General features: G+C 45.6%; 1 protein-coding gene and 1 long non-coding RNA gene across 11 annotated transcripts in view; one reads left to right on the top strand and one right to left on the bottom strand.

Annotated features, from left to right (window-relative positions):
* LOC111844975 (F-actin-uncapping protein LRRC16A-like) overlaps positions 1–17654 on the top strand; it is a 75150-nt gene that overhangs the window by 3952 nt on the left and 53544 nt on the right. The window contains exon 1 of one of the 10 annotated variants that reach the window (XM_023814029.2): positions 13866–14038. The exons of the other annotated variants lie outside the window; for them this stretch is intronic. The gene's annotated coding sequence lies outside the window, so the exon portion shown is untranslated. Of the gene's footprint in view, positions 1–13865; positions 14039–17654 lie in introns of those variants that run through there. 10 annotated transcript variants of the gene reach the window in all.
* On the bottom strand, positions 389–9242 carry LOC111845010 (uncharacterized). Its single transcript, XR_002838531.2, has 3 exons — positions 9137–9242; positions 1242–1401; positions 389–999 (listed from the first exon to the last, which is right to left on the bottom strand). It is a non-coding gene; the product is annotated as an uncharacterized lncRNA (long non-coding RNA).

The following is a 17654-nucleotide window of genomic DNA, read 5'->3' as shown; positions in this document are numbered from 1 at the left end:
GGCCTTCATAAGTACATAAATAAGTACATCTCATATATTTGTGTCCCTCAGCATGTTGACAAACTTACACAACTGGTTGGTTGAAATGAAATCTTGGTCTGTATGTTTGCTTGCTGGACCTAAAATGTCCACCTCTGAATATGCCTTTAAGAGAATATCATTCTCAGTTAGAGATCCAGCAAATTTTAATGGTGGTTCATTGGGTAGCGCTGTTGCCTTCTGCCTCCACTGCTGGGGGGTTGGCATCCTGTCAGGGCGTATGGAAGAGGCTCTGGACCCCCCCTGCCCACCTCCATAAACCTGGATATTCAATCACTGGATTTTAAATTGAAGTGTCTAACAAACACTAATTAATACATTAACTGAAGCCTATTGGGTTGATGTTACTTCACTGATTCAAAGTCCTTTCTCAACATTAGGGAATTCACTGTCACTTTACACAACATAAAAACAGTGTGGCTTTAAACCATATGAGTCGCATGGTTCACGACATACAACAACAAAGCAGAGGCCCCTAATGACAGCAGGGTTAAGCTTAGTAACGTTTGCACTCCTCTGGAGTAGAGTAAGGTCATTGAGTACAGTTGGAGTATTTCTTCTTCTTTTTAAGTATTTGTGGGGCTTTGCATCGTGACTCAGGCTTTTTCATCACCTTTAATGAAGTCTGACTGTAACTTTGGGCCCCTGTCACTCTTACTGTTCTATTCTGAGAAATAAATGTGCAGCAAAACAAGGCAGCGGGGAATTCTGCTCACCGCAGGTGAACATGAAATGGAGCTTTCACACTTTCCGTGGAGTAAAATCGGGACCGTCAGCGTGGGGGGTACGGAATGGAAGCTGCCCGGTTTCCCTGCGGGTTATCAGGCGCAGAGAGATGAGACGGCAGCTGAATCAGACAGCTCTGTCGTTCGAATGACGAGCCGCTGACTGTGATGGATGTGGTCGGCCCCACTGGCTGTGAGGGTCAAAAGCAAGGGCCTCGTCGAGCCTCTACAGAACCTGTGAGGGGGGGGGGGGGGGCAGTAAAAAAACAAAAACTGAACCCTGTATTTATTTAGTACCTGCTTTCGAGAAGCGTGCTCGCTGCCCAAAGAGGAAGTGGGGAATAGGAAATGGCTGTAAGGAACAGGAAAGCAGACCTACTGATGAGTGGACAGTGAGACTACAGGCCACGTGTGCATGTATGTGTGTGTGGGGGGGGGGGGCTCCTATGAAACGAGGTCATAAACATCTCCACTGACCTCGCATTTTTGTCGCTGGCTCGTTCTGTACGAGCCTCTGTGGTGCGTCGTGCGCTTGAGCGTCTGTTCGCGACTCGATGTGCGGATACAGTATGATCGGCAATGGGAGCCTTTCTTAGCGCTGGGGTGGGACTCGGTCCGGCTCGCTCTGATAAATCACCTGAGTGGGGGCCGAAGATGATGGTTAAGTCAATTAGACACCAAGTACACAAAGCTTGAAGCTTGTTTTTAAATCTACATTTATTTTAATCTGTTTTATAGACTTTGAACTGCTTGTAGCCACGTAAGCATTTTGTTCAACTCCCAGAAAATTCTCCATGAACCAGGTGCTGAACTCTGCAGCCTGAAGCAGCCCTTTCATTTTGTCTTTTTGTATCATTTTCATTCTTCCCTTGACCCCCATTTTTGTTAGCCTTGTCTTCACTCCCTTTACTCCCCCTCCCCCACATTTCCCGGTCATGTGACTTTTTCGCCATCCCACCTGGGGAAGGCATTACAATATGATGTCAGAAATAACCTGCCCAGCATTGCAGCCCACTTTTCGCTAAGCTAATGCTTCACCCTTTCTCATCCCTGGTCCTCAAAGGGCCGATTCCCTGCAGGTTTAAGGTAATGAAGTTAGCATCTAGGTGAGATGATTTAACATCCAAATAATTACTTAGAAATAATTAAGGCAGTTAGGGCTGAGTGAAATGCAGAACGTTACCCTTAAAGGTACAGCTGGACTAATTTCTGAAGATGCTGCTGCAATAATATATCCATCCGTCTAGTTTTAAGAACATTTTCATTTATTTATTTATCAGACAGTTTTATCTAAATCAACTCGCACTTGTGAAAGATGGGTCAGCCAGTCCCTGGAGCAACTGGGGTTCGGAGCCTTGTTCTCTTTGCTGGGATTTGACCCAGCGACCTTCTGATCCACAGGCCACCATCCCCATAGCTGCAAAGGGGGGACCAGCTACATATTGACACCTATGGATTTAGAATGGAATGTCATAAAAGTTCCTGTGGGTGTAATGGCTAGGTGTCCCAATACTTCTGTCCATGTAGTTTATGATATAAACCCAATATTGGAATTTACAGATGCAAAAATTTATCCTAATTCATGTGTCTTCAGACAGTGAGAAGGACCCTGCACAGCAGCAGATAGGAGATGGATGCTTTACGCAGAAGCTGGGGCAAGAATTAAACCCCCAGTCGTGGAACCTGGTGGCACGGGGCAGGGGGGAACATAAAGGGCCATCGTCCCCTCAGATGGACTATCCTGCTCCCTCAGTGAAGATTAAGGCCTAATTTTAATTATTTTAATTTTTTTTTTCACTTTGAAATACTAATTCATAATACATAATTCAGCCCGGCATAATTCACTAAAATCAAAGTCACGTTCTAACGCACATTTTCAAATCCTCTGAAATCCGTTTGACTGGTTGTGTGGGTGACTGTGCACTAATGCGGCATAAGAATGTTGGGTTGGGTTGTGTGTTGTGTGACGCCAAGTTGGCAACTTTGCCACGGTATTTCAAGTAGGTACATTAGTTTGTTACCTAGCTGTTAGCAGACAAAATTGAGATCCAAAAAAGGGTTAAAAATAACCCCGCAGTAGAGGACACTGGGACTGGCGTATTAACCAGCGCACTGACTAACCAGCGCACTGACCAACCAGCTGCTTAGGTCAATACAGGCAAGCCAGAAAAACGACTTTGGCAGAGCAGCGTGATGGTGTGTGGATGGATGGTACGTGTTTCCTGGGGGTTGTTGATCTGTTAGTGTATGTGTGTTAGTGTATGTGTGTGCTGTAATGATGCACTTGTTTAATAATCGTAAAGTGTGTGCAGAGTGTGTAATTATTTTGGGTTAAGTCACTGCCCCCCCTCTGCATTTCAATTGCATCAGGTTAGCATTTTTATTAGAGATTTTCTCTCTATTTTCCACTCTAAGCATCAACATAAACAGTTTAGGTCTCTGCATACAACCTTACCTGTGTTCAGCTGGACTGCTGAAGTTTTTAATGTGCAAAAGCCAGACCTGGGTCAGTGAAGGTTTTTACAAAGTTAATCTAAGTATCTGACTGTTGAGACCCCATTGTGGTACAAGCCTTTTCCCTGAGGTCGACTGCCAGTCAGTCGTGTTGAAACAGAGCATCCCTGTATTGTATCATCTGATCAGAGACGTTTTGGTTCTGCAGTAAATAATGGATGCAGCATCAGCTGGCAGACAGAACCTGTAAAATGGTTAGAGTATCACATACTGAGCCCAAAAGGCCGCTCCGATAGGGCTTTCAAAGCGGTAATAGGCTTCTGCACTGAGGGCGGGGTCAGCCACAGACCTGAGCTGTGGGAATGAAATAGCCACCTCATCTTTCAATTAATAGAGAGATTCATTTGATTTGCTGTTCCAGGATTATAAAAAACAGGAAATGGCACCGGGACACAGAAATCAGCTAATAGCTCAGAGTTGTTAAAATCTTATCTAGCTCTGATTTAAAGGAACCCAATGTTTTAGCTTGTGCTACACTAACAGGAGGACTATCCCATACTCTAACCACACGCTGTGTAAAGAAGTGCTTTATCAAAAATGAAAAATGTTTCTTTTATTAAAATGTTCTCCTGCTAATTTTCGCTTATGGCCATGAGTTCTTGTATTTGAACTAATATTGAAGTAACTATTTGGTTGAACAGCATCCAGACGTATTAGAATCTATATATACCTGGATCATACTCCCCTTTAGTCTCCTTTGCTCGAGGCTGAACAGATTCAGCTCAGCTAATCTTAGCATCATCTCCCTTGACTTAAACTCCACACACCTAGAGATATAACCCAACATTCTATTGGCCTTTTTTATTGCTTCCCTATACTGACGAGAGTGGGACATGGAAGCATCAACATACACACCGAGGACTTTCTCATAATCAGCTACCTTTATTTCAGTGGAACCCATAAAATGTCTGTACTTTATATTTCTGCTCCCTGCATGGATTATCTTACATTTGTCTACATTAAATTTCAGATATCAGCCCAGTCAGTAATTAAATCTGCATATTTAACCAGTTTACTGTATATATTGTGTCAATATGATTAATGTAAATTAGGAACAATAATGGTCCTAAAATTGAACCCTGCGGTACCCCACTATGAACATCGGCCCACTGTGACATTGTACATCTAATAACCACCCGCTGCTTCCTGTCTGCTTTTAGCTTAAACAGGAGTTGTTTGTGGGAGACAAAATCAAAGGCCTTCTGGAAATCTAAGTAGATCACATCGTAGGCCAGGGCTATTCAACTCACGGTCCTCAAGGGCCGAGTCCTGCTGATTTTCCAGCTTTCCTTCACCTGTGAGCCAGGTGTGAAGCCTCTGACCAATCAGAATCAGTAATTTTTAAACTAACTACCTGGGAGACCTGATAACAAGGCCTGGATTTGGAATCGAGGGCCTGAATTGAATAGCCCTATCGTAGGCCTTTTTGTGATCAATTTCTCTTGTTGCTTCCTCAAAGAACTCAAGAAGATTAGTTAAACAGGACCTTCCTCTCCTAAATCCATGTTGGCTATCCCTCAGAATGTTATTTGAATCCAGGTAATCTACTATTTTTGCTTGGATTATAGCTTCCATTACTTTTCCAGTTATGTAAATTAAACTAATTGGCCGATAGTTTTGTGGAAGGTGAAGCCCGAAAATCATTCGCTACAGTACCAGAACCTTGCAGAAGACCAAGACCCCTTACATAAGGTGAAAAGAACTGCAAGGTCAGGAGCTAAACATCACTTGGGGAAGCGTGGGAAAAATGTGTTTTAAACTCTCCTTAGACTCCTTTCTCTTACACACTTCATGGACAGCTGATCCTCGGCATAAACCCTAAGCTTTACTTTTGCCTGTGGTGTGTGTGTGTGTGTGTGTGTCCAAATATCCAAAATAAACCTCAAGAGCATGATGCGATATGCAGAAAGAGGCATTCCAATGTACCTGTACTCACACTTCTACAAAAGGCAAATAAAGCACCATTGTGTTTCATAAACCTTATTCAAGGAGACGCAGTGGTGAGAGAGCTCCAGAACAGGGAGGGAGTCCCCGGTGGCGGGGCTGCCCTCCAGGGGCCATGTCCAGGCTGCTGGGATATGGGAGCTGGGGAGCCCGTGTCTGGGTCCTGCGGTCTGGCCTGGCCCGGCGAACGGGAGCACATTCCTGAATAACGTGGAGGCTGGAACAGAGCCAGCATTCCTGACGCCCGCTCGCGACTCGGCTGCGCCGCTGCATTGTGCCGCCCCCGGATTTCAGCAGACAGCGTGTTTTACTCTGAGTCGCTTTGTAGAGCGTAGCAGCAGCAGCAGAAGGCACATTGCTTCCCTCTGGCATCAATAAGCGCTTTCCTGCTAAATTTAAGTGACTGAAAATAGTGCTGAACTCCGAATGCCGGAAAATGAAACAGGTCAGCAGAGTCGCCGCTGTGGTGACTTTTCTCATGCTGGCATATTTCTCTGCTTCCGAGGGTCAGTGTTTTCACCAAACTCCCCGGGGCAGGACCCCAGAACGGGCCAGCTTCCGGAAGCTTCCCTGCTTCCATGTAAAAGACTTTATCTACAAGTTTTTTTTCTCTTTTAAAGCTATGCCTCTCTGAAATCTTTGAGTAAACAGATTTTACAGCGCTGGGTGTGTCTGGCTGTGTTTGCCTTTTCGTCCTGAGAGACCAGGGTTAGCGTCTGATAGTAGTAATGGTTAACGTAATATTACGCAACATTGATTGCGCGGAAGAAAGAGCCGGAAATTCACATATAATCACTGCCGACGTGACCTCATACCTTAATGGAAGGAAAGTTCAAAATGTAGCTGCTCTATATAAGCAGCCAGTGGCTGTTTTATTATCTCACAGTCCTATTATTTCTGTCAATAAATTATTTGAAAAGGGAGGTGATGGTGGGTATCAGCAGATTGTGCCTGTGATCAGAAGGTTGCTGGGTCAAATCCCTGCAGTTGAGTACAGTAACTGTCATTGAATCCTTGAGCAAGGCCCTTAACCCCGGTTGTTCCAGGGATTTGACACTTCAGCTACTGAGATATTGAAAGGTGTCGTGTAGTCTGATGATTGTGAGCTGGTGTACATCATGTCCACCCTGTTTGTGCCGGTCTTGCTGTTGCCATAGGGATGAATCACCGTGAAACCTTAAAACTGTCACCTTGAGCGCCATTTCCGCACCGCTGCCAAGATTGTCTCTAAACTCATTGAATGACTGAATAGCACACAGTGGAACCCTGTTCTCCCACGGTATATGTTGAGGCGCACGGTCGGAACCATTCCCTAGATCCACATAGCACATGGAGATTGGGCATATTCTCATGTACCCAGCTATGCCAGGGAATAGAGCTAGTGCACCGATCCAATGCCAGGTCAGAATCTGGACCAAGTCTCTTCTCCAGCCCCAGCTTTCCCGGGGAAGCTAATTAGAGCTACATCCACATGCTTTGTACAAATGCAGAGCTGTTTAGAGTAGATGTTGGCCTCCAGGAATGATCCATCTTGTCTACACCTGTCAATGTCATTCCTTTGGACAGGACAGCAAAACGCCACCCAGGACAGGTCAGAGGGATTGTGTGTCCAACCTGGTTCGGGATTGTCTGGAAATCTCACAAAAATAGAACCTGAGGTGTGGTCTGACCAGATTGGCATGATGCCACGGCGTCCCTTGATGGATAGATGGCTGGGCTGTTAAAGGGTACGTTTGGCTGAAGTCATATTAAGGTTAAAAACTGTATGCAATAAATAGCAAACCTGCTCTACATCAGTGATTGATGTCTTTAGACACCCATGGCAAAGTGAATAATGTGCACGATAACAGCACACATCCTAAATGTTACTGATCTGCATCCACGTCAGTGGAGTTGTACGTAAGCTTGGGCTGGAATAGCAACATGCCTCTTGGTGAGCGGCTCTTCAGGGCTGTAGGATCCAGTTCTCTGGCGTTGATTTCCTCCCCTCCCTCCTCGATGGCTCATCTTTCCCGCCACCCCTTAGCTTAAGAGGCATGCCAACTTTCTGCAGCTCCTGAAAATGAGCCCTAAGGGCTGTCACTCTTGCCATGTCCTCTCTGAACCTGTGACGGGATCCGTAGGTACCCGGTGAGCGCGTGTCTCGGGCCCGACAGAGAGCTTCTGAAGAGGCGTCTCATTTGCGGGTAGACCGCCAGCCTGAGGTCTGTCACCTGCCACGTGATGGAAAGTGCACCAGCCGCTTTCGCACGCCGGGTCTTTCCGCAAAATGACACCCCCCCCTCGCCATCATCAGCTTGACTCCCACTTGTCCTGACAGGACAGCAGAAGGGGTAATACCTGCTGGCTTGCCTCATCCCCTGGGTCCTAATGCTGACCCTAACCCTAACTTCTCCTTTAGTCACTCTGCATGGCCTCCATTATAATTCGTAGCTCCCTGTGGATGGTTATAATTGTCCATGCATGATTGGTGGAATGTAGGTTAAGTTGCATAAATCTACTTGATGTGTTTGTAATGTGGCAGTGGTGGCTTAATGGTTAGGGAAGCGCACTCGTAATCGGAAGATTGCAGGTTCAAATCCCCGACCAGCAAGACACCACTGAGGTACCCTGAGCAAGGTACCGCCCCCAAGCACTGCTCCCCGGGCGCTGAATTAGCTGCCCCCTGCTATGTCACAAAAAGTCACATATGGGTTAAATGCAGAGGACACATTTCGTTGTTGTGCACTGTGTGCTGTGGTGTGTCAACAATGACAAATAATCACAAATAATAAAATAATAATAATAATGGTATTTTCACACGTATGAAGTAGATACGACCACATGGTTAACAGTGGAGACTTTGGAAGCACCAATGAGAGGGCAATGCCACATGAATTCATTTGACTGTCGCTCAGAAAGGCAGGACCTTCACAGCCCACCTTAACCTGAATGTTTGTATAGCCAAGACGTGTGTGATGTGAGTCAGACTGGCAGCCTGCACCTGAACCCAGCACTGTGTTCGCCTGTGTTGTGGTTGAGCTTTGTGTCTGTGTATTGATGTGCTTGTGCATTTGTGTACAGAGTAATGTGTTTACGTCTGATTGTGTATTGAATATGTGTGTTTGTCTGTGTGTGTAATTGTGCACAAATTAACGTGTTTTTGTCTGTGTCTGTGTATTTGTGTACTGAATGTGTGTGATTATGCCTGTGTGTGTATTGGTGTGCAGAGTAACGCATGTTTGCGTCTGTGGGTGTGTGTTGGCCTGTGATCACAGGCTCTCTCCCGAGCGAGCGAGCGTGCCCGCCCACACTCCTCAGGGAGTGAATAATCAGCCCTGCCTCGCACCCCGTCCAGCTCACTACAGCATGGGTGTATCCTGCAGCACTGAGAATATGTATCTTTCACAATTATGGGGAAAAACTGTATAAAAACAAATGAACTCAGTGTATCAGACGTCTCCAGAGCTCCTCATGCTCCTGCACCTGTATATGTGAGGCAGGGCCCCGTGGACGTGGATAATGACCCCATCCTATTGGCTTTTATTTAACTATATTAATTCCTCTATTCCCGAGGTAGTTCTTTCGTACACGACTGATCTCACATCAGCTGAAAGAGGTGCCATGTTAGCGTTTGGCCTGTGGCAACGTTCAGAGTATTTTTTCTCCTGTATAGAGTTGGTTGTGCTTCTCTGCTGACGTTACAGAGATGAATTGTAGCTTTGCCTTTGATGTGATTTCATACCACAGTGCTAATGTACATTAGCACTGGCTTGTACAGCCTATGGGGGCGAATACGATTTCGTAACGTGTAATGAAATTGCACTTTATCGCAACTCTTGTCCTCGCCTGTTTTCACTAACTTCCTGCTTCCCTCCTGTTACACTTTAAGCCTGCTGGCTTTGAAAAGCTTCACTAGTGACCTTCCCCCCTACCTGCCCCCCCAGCCTAAGGCTGTTGGCTGTGCCGCTTCAGGGCTGCGGTGCATCAGGGGAGCCTGGACTTCCAGCCCCGCAGCACCTCCTCTCTGGAGGCCGTCCTCGTCGCCTCCTCTGCGCCACTGAGACAAAGCGATGATAAAAACTCGCCCAGCACCTTGGCCTCCTATGACCGTAAAAGCCATAATTTCCTAGCAATGTGATAGACACCTCTTCCTCCACGCCCCTGCGACACAAAGCATTTATTTGCTGAGACAACGAGGGGTTTATACCGTCATTACACTCATCAGCCTGCCCTTTGTATAGTGCTTAAGATTGTACTTCAAGCACTTCAATTTTGCGAGCCAGTAAATAATCTCTTATATAAATCTCTGAAAAAACTTGCCGAAGGGTCATATTTTATCTTCTTCAGGCACCCTGGCGTATTCCTTTTTAGGTTTCAGGGTTGCTTTGTCCTTTTGTGGTGTCTGGACCTCAGTGGCATGTGGCCACAGAGCAGCTCATTTTCAAACTCATTTGTCTTTAAAGCGCCGGTCTGTGCCGAGGTGGCGTGTGAAGGCGTGGTCTTAGTGGGAGCCCCGGTAACATTTCAGAGAAAGGGCTGGACAGCCTGTTAGCTACAGGCGATTAAGGATCTCCTATAGCAGCCGCCTGAGAGCCGCGATGATTTTTCAGGTGTATTTTCCAGCTGAAGGTGGGAGCTTCTCTTTTAATAGAGCACGATCGCCTGTGTGTTCTCTTGCCCTCTCGAGTCTCATCTTCCTCAGAGAGATGTGCTGGATCTTACTGATTGAACAAGATACTCTAAAGACCCTGTCTTTGTTTTTCACTAGTAGAATAATAGTGTTTTAGTCCTGTTGCTGTTCCATCGTTCGTGGGTGAAGTGGTGTTTTGTGTTTGGACTGTATCCTTGACAGGGAGATTAATTTGTTTGCATTTTTTTTTAAGCTGGTTATGCCGTGTTGGTTTTATCTAGCCAAAGAGAGCAATGTAATAAAAATTTTTGTTTGGTGAAAAGCAGCTTAGTTTTCTTCCACCAAAGTTATACATGTGCAATTTAGGATCCATTTGCTCAAGTCACACTGCTTTAGTACTCGCAGTCTTCTGTGTGTAGTTTAATCAATTTTCTACCTTCTGTTAGTGTAAACCATTATGAGCTCAGAATACACTCCTCGCTGAAATTCTTCAGTGAGATTATATTAAACCAGCTTCTGATACATTTTAATGTACTTGGGGGTGTGGCCTGTGAATGTTAGTCACTCAAGGGAGTGAGGTCTATGAGTCAGTCAGCCATGAGACAGCCTATGGAAGTAGAACACTGCTGTTTTGCTCCGCCCCCCATTGATATGGCAAGAGGTAGGAACCTCAAGAGAAGCAGAGCGTAACCTGAAATGCCAATGGTAACTACTCTGAATTAGATTCTGTTTTGGATGCCGTCAATGTGTATCGACTCAAAATGGAGAACTGACTGATCCGTGAGTATAATGTATGCAGAAGGTGTTCTGTATGTGTGCACACCAGGGCCGTACCGAAAGAGGAAGTGACCTCGGAAAGGTCACCATTCCAGCATTTTGTAAACAGCATGCAAATGATGTGTGAAAGTTCAGTGGGACTCCCAAGTTTACAACTGGGCTCTCTGAAGAAATGATGCAGCAGTCAGGTGTGAGTCCCAGGGAGCAGAGGAAGGGAGCCGAGGAAGGGAGCAGAGGAAGGGAGCCGAGGAAGGGAGCAGAGGAAGGGAGCCGAGGAAGGGTGCCGACAAAGGGAGCAGAGGAAGGGAGCAGAGGAAGGGAGCCGAGGAAGGGAGCAGAGGAAGGGAGCCGAGGAAGGGTGCTGAGGAAGGGTGCCGACAAAGGGAGCAGAGGAAGGGTGCAGAGGAAGGGGGCAGAGGAAGGGTGCAGAGGAAGGGGGCAGAGGAAGGGTGCAGAGGAAGGGAGCCGACGAAGGGTGCAGAGGAAGGGTGCAGAGGAAGGGAGCAGAGGAAGGGAGCAGAGGAAGGGAGCAGAGGAAGGGTGCAGAGGAAGGGAGCCGAGGAAGGGAGCCGAGGAAGGGAGCAGCCCCACCCACATTACATTCTATTTAGCAGACACTTTCGTCCCTCCATGATTCTCTCCTTCCTTATTTCTTTATTCCCCAAAGTCCTCCTCCTGGATCTCCTCTCTTTTTCTCTCTCACATCCAGCAAGGTTTTCTGATATCAGCATCCATTGCAGCTAAGCTACTCTTAGCCCCCCACTGGAAATCTTCTGACCTTGCAGTTTCAGCTGTCTGGAAGTCCACTTTTTACAATCTGGCATTGCTGGAGTCTGTATCTCTGAAACTCTTCCAACTTAACTATTCAAAAATGGCTTCACACCTTGAATAAGTCTAGGTGAGGTTTATTTTTGTTCTTCTTGCATTCACTCCAGGGCGGGGTGCACTGGTCGTCTCTACCGCTGATACGTCTGCTTCTCTTCCAAATCCAAACCAACACATAAGTGAGGCAGATAGCACATTACCAACATTCAGCTGTCCGGGATTCAGCCAGGTTAACCTCTCTGTATTTGATATACAATGTTGTCGGCTTCCCCTACTAATGAGCCAACTGCGCTCCTGGAAATCAGCTGGCAAGAGCAAAATCCACCCATCCACCCAGTCTTATGCAGGGCCACAGGGGTCAAGAGCCTGGAAACTACGAGCACAAGGGAGGATGGGGGGCCAACATGCCATGATAGGGCATGCGCACATGCAAACACTTTTATTTTCATATCTGTGTGGGGACCGTCCATTCATTTCTATTGGAAAACCCTAATCCCAACAATGACAACCTTAACCACTACTCAGCCCTAACGTCAACCATAAGTAGTCAAACAAAATACAAGACATTGTCAACTCCAGTTGACCATGGCATGCTGCACACTCCACACACACAAAGCTGGGGCAGAGACTCAGTATGGGGTTGCCGAAGTTTGAGGCAACAGGGCTAACCAATGCACCCGATATCATTTAATCTCTGTTGAAGTGTCCGTGTTTATGTCTGTTTACTTAAATGGCGGTGGTTTCCTCCATATCCTCCCTCCTCCCATTTAACCCTGAAAAGGGAATCCCATAATAAAGCCATGAGTCTTCCCATAATCCCAGCATCACGTAGTTTGGATCTCACAAATATACATAGACCTGGACTATCATTGTGAAGAGTAAATGCTTATAGTCGGGTCTTAAGAACACAGGGTATGTTTCCCAGCGAAGCCAAGCGGTCCTCTTTCCATTCCCAGCCGGAATCTGTAAAGATGTTTGTATTCTCTTCCTATCAGCATTCATCTCTGACATCTGCAGGGATTCTCTCCTACCGGGACTGTGTGGTCCAAGGCAAACAGGTTCCTGAACGACCAGGAGTGTGTTGTTCAAATAGTCATCTCGGATGCAAGCAGAATGAGTTCACAGTCTTCCATAGATCCCTCAACAACTGGGACTGAATCCTGTGCAGAGTTGGGAGACAGTCTAGACGAGCATTTATGACTCTGCTCTCCACCTACATAAATCTGGAGTTCGCTGTGAAAAATGACACTGGGCTCCCATAGGACACCGCCAGTCACTTTTTTGAAGTTATATTCTTTTAGTTGGCTATTGTGGCAGCAGTTTTCCTTGTAACCCCTTATCCAGTCCAGTCCTCAGGGACCCACAGTCAGTCCACATTTTTGCTCGGGAGCTGGGAGGGAGCAAAAACGTGGACTGTCTGTAGGTCCCGGAGGACCGGATTGGGAAACACTGCGCTATAGGGTCATGGTGGGCCTGGAGCCTATCCCACGAACACCCCGTATGGCAGGGGTCTCCAACTCCGGTCCTGGAGAGCTACTGTCCAGTAGGTTTTCTATCATACCCGGCTTCTGATGAGCCACACCTGTTCTAAGGTAAATACCAGGAACAGGTGTGGCTCATCAGAAGCCAAGTGGGACAGAAAACCTACTGGATAGTAGCTCTCAGGACCGGAGTTGGAGACCCCTGCCGTATGGGATGCCATTCCATCACTGGGCGCACACATGCAGAGATGGGTTGTTCAGGTCCAGAGAGTAGACCAGTTCAGACCAGGACTTTGTTTCAACCAACCAGTTGAGTACTCTTTGACTCTTTATAATCAACAGGTCAGTTAAAACAAAATTCTCTTCTGTACTTTCACTCTCTAGACCTGAATTACCCACCGCTGCACATATGTTGTGTACTTTAGAGATGCCTATTTGCCTAACCACAAATTTTGGAAATGTTGGAAGAAACCCTTGCAATACGGGATGGCATACAAAGTCCAATCACACAGCATTTTAAAATATTCCAGGCATCCAGACACATGAAAATTTAGCCATTATATACCTTACATTAAATAATTGACTTCATAAGCTTATTTGCACACCCAAAGCTGTTTGTTTGTACCCTAAATCTTGATGTTCCACTTTTATTTATACATTTACATATTTCTTTATATGGGTGATGTTATTTCTATCTATCTTACTTCAATTCTATTTATTGTTTTTTGTACTTGTGTTTTGATTGAATGTTTAATTCATTCTGTCAGCAAACACAGTGGCTTAATTTTTTCGCAGAAAACGGGATTTGCACATTTCGCCGTTTGCATTCAGGCCCGGTGTCACGTTAGTAGTGCCTGACTGCAAACGCTTTCAGTTGCCCGCTAGTTTCTCCAGCCCAGAGGCGCCCGGTTAATTCAACCCCAGCCGTTGGCTCTGGGGAAAAATCAATTTCAATTGTCTGCCTCGGCCGCCGGATAAACACACTCACCTTGGGGCGTAATCGCCCACTAAAGTGGCTCCGAGGCAGCGCAGTTTACCTTTCGAGATGTGTGTAGATATGCCGCTAATGAAAATAGTCTGAGAGACACTGTGGAGCCTCAAAGCCGTAACAGAAGCGATGGGTACAGATTATCTTTCTTTGTTTTCCTCAGCATGTTAAATACTGAAATTTCTGGGGTTCAAATTTATAAAACTGTCTGTAAATATCCCCGCTGCTCTCAGGAGCTCTGTTACATATCCGATCGCTATCTGAGCTGTCACATTAACGAAATCGTTAATTACGTTACGTATTCATGCAGCCGCTGTGAATAATCCAGGGAAGCGAAGCCGATGTAGCGGTTATCTGACGGGAAGCTAATTCGGTCCTGGAAGATGTATAATGGGAACAGGAAGTTATCACAAATCATGGTGATGGATTAGATTTTAATCGCTAAATGTAATTTTAATTTGGGCTTTTAGAATTTACGCTTAGATTTTTTTTAAATTAATAATTGCACAAATGTGCAGTGTGCTCCTTATTTTTCTTACGGTTTCAGGTTGTACGAATTCAGCGTACATTATTTATGACGTCCTTTTTCAGAGGTTGAAACGAGAAACCTTTTGTGTAGCAATTGCAGTCCAGTCGCTTGTCTTCAAATCAACTTCTTATTACTTGGTCGGACATGTTTGTTGTGAGATAAGTGGATAAAAGGAGATTGCACCTGTGTGATTGATTAGCTGCAGGTTAAATACTGCAGGAGGGCGCAGACACCATCAGACAGACTGATGGCTGTGCTGTGCTATTATCATCAAAGTAATAGTGCTGTAGTGTGACTATCTATATACCATGGTGTACTACATAGTATTACAATGTATCTTAGGTTAAAATACGATGGTAATCCATTAAGCTTTGTGTATTGTACCATGGTGATAACATGTGTTTTAAATACGCTATACTGTGGTAATATGAGCATATTTTCAGTATTATTTTACATAATGTCTGCCATAGTATTGTAAGGAGACAGCACTGAAAATAGACATCATAATTACATTAAAAATACCATACATTAAATGTATCTGTTTTTGGCTTAGTGAAAAAAACACTTTAATAGTTTAATGACTGCATGCATCATACCAATTAACCACTTAACAATATAAATGGCAAAAACTGAAGGAAACATTTTTTACCAAAACACATGCTCAAATAAACAGAAACCTCATATTTTAAATTGTGCATTTATTTGAAATGACAAAAATAAAATGCAGCATCTTAATTACTGGTTTCTGTAAGTTACTTAAGTGAAATTTTCAGATTCCATCGCTAAATCCAGTACAATTGAAATGATCGCAGGTCAGTGTTTAGAATGCAGTTACTTTTTTGTAAGGGAGCTATATTATAGTGCTTCTTGGCAATACCATGAGTACTAAATACCACAGTACCAATACAGGTTGGAAATAAATACCATGGGGCATAACAGAATACTATGATTTCAGAACAACGTACCATAGTGTAAAATAAAACACCGTTCAAATACTAGGAACACTAACCATATGTATGTCATCATAGCATACATGTAATGTACAAAATAAAATAAAATAAAAACTGAAAGTACGATCCAGTACTACCATACTGACATGGTAATAGGATGATAACGTTTTGTAAGGCTGGGCTTTGGGGAGTTTGATGGTTTTAGCTAAAATGCATTGAAATGCAGCTTTATTCTCCATTGCATTACAGCTTGATAGGGATGTGTTTGTTTTCACATACCCTATCCTGCTCTCCTTTACTGAGGAACACCTGTGCAAACAGAGGTGAGGGCGAAGCTCTTTGGGGTCTGAGCGCAGGGAACATTCTGGAAAAGGATTTTGCTCAGTGTTTTCTCGAGCCGGGCTGCCCACTGCTGTATGTCAAATTTCAGCCGCTTATTGTTGGAAGATGCGTTTTGTGGTTAACGCCACGCCTACAGAAGCAAACCTCTCACCTGTGACGCACTGTGGCTTTGACCTGTCACGTCCCGTCACTGAATGCGCATGCTGCATGGTTGCATGTGCGCTGTACCTGTGATGCATAGTCACCTGCTTTTCCCTGCGCGACAGCAGCGACCAAGCGCTAAACCTGTCCCAGGCTGCAGGACTGCTAGAGGGACACGTCAGTATATCTGGTGGGGGGGGGTCGTGTTTTTCTTTTGTTTGTAATGTCCTATTTGCCTCACTTGTATGTCACTTTGTTCAAAGAAGTCTGCTAAATGTAAAACCAGATGCATCTAGGACTGAATCGCAGTTTTCTGTTCTGTTACCTTAGTTTACTGCACATATCCCCCTCCCATCGGTCCTCGGTGCCCCTTTCTGTTATCCTAGTGAATTATCCGAGAGCCCCCCCTCTGAGGGGGACCATTTCGTCCACAAGAGCCAGTCTAACAGTTTAAGGGGATTATGGAGTTGGTGCGGGTGAAGTGAAGAGGCTCGCTGGCAGATCAGATTAAGCTGAATGGTGCTGAGATCCGTATTTAAGGAACTGCTTAGAAAACAATGCCTTGACCTCTGACTCCACATTGTCTCGACACTCTGTGTTCAGGTTTTGGGCTTCTTCCGTCTGACACAAGGAACAAGACAGGTCAACATGTCGTCATGGTTCTGGGGATTGGGCTGTAAGTGCGGGGAAAAAGAAATGCATAAAATTTTTCCTCTGCTTTAATTGTGAGGAAATCATGTGACTTAAGCAAGGTGAAGCGAATGTAGCGTCAGGCTGAAAGGTGCTGTGATACTGACCTTCCTGCTCCCTGCTGGGACCCCTCACCTCCTAGTCTCAGGGGCTCTCGAGTGGCAGTAGACAGACCTCAGACGCCCACCTTCGAATTTCAGTGGGGTGTGGAAAGGTAGGATCTAGCTGCCCTCCTTCAGCATCGTGCCATTCTGAGCTACACTACCGATTTGTCCGTGAACGTAATCTTTCCTGATCTCCAACTGAGATCGTTTAATCCCCCAGTGGGCCGGTGGGCCGTGTGTAAGTGACCATGTTCACTGTCAGTGTCACAGGGAGCGTCTCATAGCAGGGGGGGGCGACAGCCAGAGAGGGCGTTTATTAATTAAACTTTGCTGACCCAGGGAGCAGATACCCCTATACCCCCCCCCCCCCCCCCAGTACTGGTTACTGTGACTTGAGCGGAACTAGGTCAGCTCCCCCTTTCAGAGGCCAGTCTATAGCCTGAGAGCCCCACAGCTGCAGCTCTCCAACCCCCAAAGTGCTCCTGAGGTCCTTGGTGTCCCACCGCCCTTTATCTTATTATCAATGCCGCTTAGCACTGAGAGCGTTTTTGTTCACGTGGGCAGCACCTGATAGTCCTTCTGTCCTGAGGTCATGTGTGACATTGGAAATGAATGGTGGCCCTCGGGTAACTTGTTGAATTTGTGCTTGGTTCTGAAACTCTGAGCTTTAACAATGACCTCCCCCCCCCCCCCACAAGTCAAGGGACTCTCGGGATGAGTGCTGGCTGCTGTGGTGTGGTCACTTGTCACATACGCGTTACGTTTTCAGCTATAATCATTCTGACCTGGATTTGCTATCTTAATAGCTTTCATTGTGAACTATGTATCAGTCGTCTGAAAACCACCTAAATGTTTGATAATGTTCACTAGGGAATGAAGATACAGGAATGAAACCCCCTTTATAAATCAAATTTATGCTAAATTGCATGTCTGACAGGTCATAGGTTACTGGAATCAATAATTCATAAGTAACGCTGGTGAGGTGCACGCATG

This window comes from Paramormyrops kingsleyae, chromosome 9, assembly GCF_048594095.1.
Source record: "Paramormyrops kingsleyae isolate MSU_618 chromosome 9, PKINGS_0.4, whole genome shotgun sequence".
Taxonomy (NCBI): domain Eukaryota; kingdom Metazoa; phylum Chordata; class Actinopteri; order Osteoglossiformes; family Mormyridae; genus Paramormyrops; species Paramormyrops kingsleyae.
Note: the sequence above shows the minus strand (reverse complement) of the source record. Positions and strands in the feature narration are given on the sequence as shown.